The sequence below is a fragment of the Arvicanthis niloticus genome, chromosome 9 (genome assembly GCF_011762505.2).
Source record: "Arvicanthis niloticus isolate mArvNil1 chromosome 9, mArvNil1.pat.X, whole genome shotgun sequence".
NCBI lineage: Eukaryota > Metazoa > Chordata > Mammalia > Rodentia > Muridae > Arvicanthis > Arvicanthis niloticus.
In genome coordinates this window covers 58,494,172-58,497,640 of record NC_047666.1, presented here as the reverse complement: position 1 = coordinate 58,497,640, position 3,469 = coordinate 58,494,172, and the positions used below count along the sequence as shown (strand labels likewise).

Below are 3,469 nucleotides of genomic sequence, written 5' to 3'. Positions count from 1 at the left end.
ATTTGACCCAGGAGGGACACACAGCCAACATTCTCCAAATGGGTCAGATAGAGCATCATTCAACAGCTGGCCATGCAGAGGTTAAGGTCTGAAACAAGAGAAGATATGGCAGGAAGGTGGGAGCAGTATCATCTAAAAGGGGTGATATTAGGCATGTGAGGAGCTTTGGACCACTTTCACTGTGTTTGTACCTAGGGGCTGAGAGAGTGGGGTGTGTACCCTCTGTATTTTGATTGTGTCTGATGGGTGGTTGTGTTGAATGTTATAGTAAAGTTTACCAATGACTCCCATCTCCCATCTGGGGTGCCATGGGTCATTAATTAGAGTGTAAAAGATCCCCTATTCTGCATAATTGTTGAGGACTGCACTGCCCCACACTTTGGGGCTACTCATTTGCTGTCTACACTGCCCCATGCTTTTGGGGCTAAGTGCTCTGGTCAAGAGAGAGAGTGGGGATGGAGGGGCAAGAGACACAAAGAATGGAGACAAGACAGGGTATGTGGTCAAGTCTCCTTTACTGTCTCCCACAGACTATATTCACACCTCCTACTGACCACCACACACACTTACAAGGAAATCCTGGGTATTTATAAGCACAAGCAGGAGAACACAGGTGAAGACATTTTACCACGTGCACCATTCAGCTACGGTCACTAAACAGCAAAACAAGCTATGTGGGATAAACAAGATATTTATCAGAGTGTGCTTCAGCTGTTGTAGGCTTTTGAAAAACAAGTCTCTTATCAGGGTATATGGTTCCAGATGGCTGCAAAGTTGATAGCTGCTTTCTAGCTGCTTTCTAGCCACTTTCTGCTTAAAGTTGCCTCCCAACACATAATAGGTAAAATGCCTTCCTGAATATGCATCATGTCTCCTACAGGCCCAGTAAGGGCATCCTCCATACATCTCTGGCCAACGACAGCAGCAATCACTAGTTTGATCATAGAAAAAGCAAGGGGACATAGGGGACAGATGTTGTAGAAATTCATTTAGGTGTTACAGGAAATAAGTATCTCCTTTTGGCAACCTGCTGGTGGACAGTCTTCTGATCTCACCACATGAACGGGTCTGGTTAAACCACTGGGTATAGGTTTCCTGGATCTCAAATCTCCATTGGTAAAATTCCCTGCTGATGGATACAAGCAAGACGAAGGAGACGGAGAAGTAGAGTCGGGCTCGGGGCTTGGCACACGTAGAAGGCCTCATTCTTCTGAGACTGGAGGCGGGCTGGTCAGCCTTGGTATCTTCTGAAACCTAAGAGAGCAAGGTCCTGTTAGGGCTGAAAGGTAAAATGGAATGTTTCTTGTTATCTTGGGACAATGGTATAAAGGGCTTGAGATGAGAAAGATGAATCTAGAGGGGGAAGCCATTGAGCTGAGTGGTGGCTGGGGTAAGGAGGACGACCCTAAAGCGCCTGTCCATTTACAAGAGGGAGGAGAGGGGTTGTGATCAGGAGGAGAGAGGAGGACCAAGTCTCTAATATTGATCTGTTATACCTGGGCTGCCTTGAACTTGCTCTGTATCCAAGGATAATCTGCAAGCCCTGGCTTTCTTGCCAGCCTTCCAAGTGCTGGGGTTACAATCTTATACCCAAATGTCAGTTTGGGCTTTTTATTTATTTGTTGTTGCTTTCTTTGACAGCTTCATGTAGCTTCATCTGGACTTGAACTCCTGACCCATCACATCCAATTCCAAGTGTTAGTATCACAGTCACGTGCTGTCACGCATGACTTTGCTTTTTTTTTCCCCCTTTTAAGACAATGTCTTGCTATGTAGCCAGAATGGGCTGAGGCTCCTGAGTGCTAGGATTCCTGGTGTGTGCTGATACATATGGCTTTGGTGTTCAGAGTTTGCAAATTAATTGAAAGGTTTTATTTTCTCTTGTCTATCAAGAGAGGGGTTCTCTGTGTCATCCTGGCTGTCCTGGAACTCACTCCATAGGCCAGGCTGGCCTCAAACTCAGAGATCCACCTGCTTCTGCCTCCCAAGTGCTGGGGTCAAAGGCGTGCGCCACCACTGCCTGGCTGAACTTAAATTTTAAATTAAAATTGTTTCACACACCTTTAATCCCAGTACTTGGGAGGCAGAGGCAGGCGGATTTCTGAGTTTGAGGCCAGCCTAGTCTACAGAGTTCCAGGACAGCCAAGGCTATACAGAGAAACTCTGTCTTGAAAAACCAAAAAAAAAAAAAAAAAAAAAAAATTGTTTCTTTTTTATTTTTACTAAGTGCATGTGTATGTATCTGTACATGTCTCTGTGGGTGTCCACAGAGGCCAAAGTGGGTGTTGGGCCTCTTGGAACTGGGATTACAGGCAGTCATGAGCCATCTGGGTTCTGAGAACCAAACGGGTTCTCTGGAAAAGCGTCAAGTGCTCTTAAGTGCTAAGGCCTATTTCCAGGTCAAAATGGTCTCATTTTAAATGCTAGCAGAGAGTTTGGTAAAATGGATGGCTCAGTGGATGAGAAGACTTGTCCCCAAGTCTGATGACCTGAATTAAATTCTCTGAATGTACAAACAGGAAAGAAAGAAATGGATTCCTAAACTGTCCTGTGACCTGCTTGCATGCACATACCTGGCCTTGGGGAGTTCCAGGAAGCCTAGAAGACAGAAGACACTTCCTCTCCAGGGAGTCTCCTTTTCTCCACTTCTCAGTCTGCAATGGACATTGGGACAAAACACCTCAGAGCAGGGGTTGAAACTACAAACATCTCTCATGGCACTGAAGTCTAAGGTACAGATGTGCAATGACTGGATTCTCCTCATGATCAACCCCACTCTCATGCTGGACCTACCCGTGCCCTGTGGAAGTGTGGCTGGGTACACTGCAGAGAGCACAAGGCTTAAGCTGTGTCGTGTTGAAGTGGCTCCTATGGATAGTCTTAGTCTTCTTTGCCACAGATACATACACTGGGTCATCACGTCCATTGATCCTGTGTGAACTTTTACCCTTCTGGGTAAGACCAATCTATGTGGCTGGGCCAATGGATGCTACAGGGAGGAGCCAGGTCCCTCGGGCTAACACAACACAATTTTGTGAAAACTTATTTTGGTAATATTTAACTCAATCCCGAGCTCACAATAAGACACACATAAATCCCCTTGAGGAACAGTAAGCTAAATAGAGATCAGATGTGACTGTATCGAAACGCTTTGTAAACTTCATAACGATGAGTTCTGTAGCTTGAAAGAGAGAAACAGACTTAGGATAAGGGTCTGGGGTAGGACCGGGAGCTGGAAAGGACTCTAGCCACACATATAGAACAAAGGTCACCATTCCCAAACCCAGCCTTCTGGGTGCATAACTGGTTATACATTCCTTCCCTTGAAGGAACAACCGGTTGTTTTTAACATTCCCAGGACTACATCCTCAGCCTGCCTTTCAGGTTCTAGAAAGCACTGTGAGGTTGTAACCACAGGCTCCTCTGGGGATACTTCCATTCTCCTAACACCAGTTCTTGTGGTTTTTTT

At 45.8% G+C, this 3,469-nt stretch overlaps 1 long non-coding RNA gene across 1 annotated transcript; it reads right to left on the bottom strand.

Moving 5' to 3' along the window:
- Nucleotides 1–498: 498 nt before the first annotated feature.
- LOC143443630 (uncharacterized) lies at nt 499–2,941 on the bottom strand. Its single transcript, XR_013112765.1, has 3 exons — nt 2,794–2,941; nt 2,574–2,654; nt 499–1,254 (listed from the first exon to the last, which is right to left on the bottom strand). It is a non-coding gene; the product is annotated as an uncharacterized LOC143443630 (long non-coding RNA).
- Nucleotides 2,942–3,469: the final 528 nt, after the last annotated feature.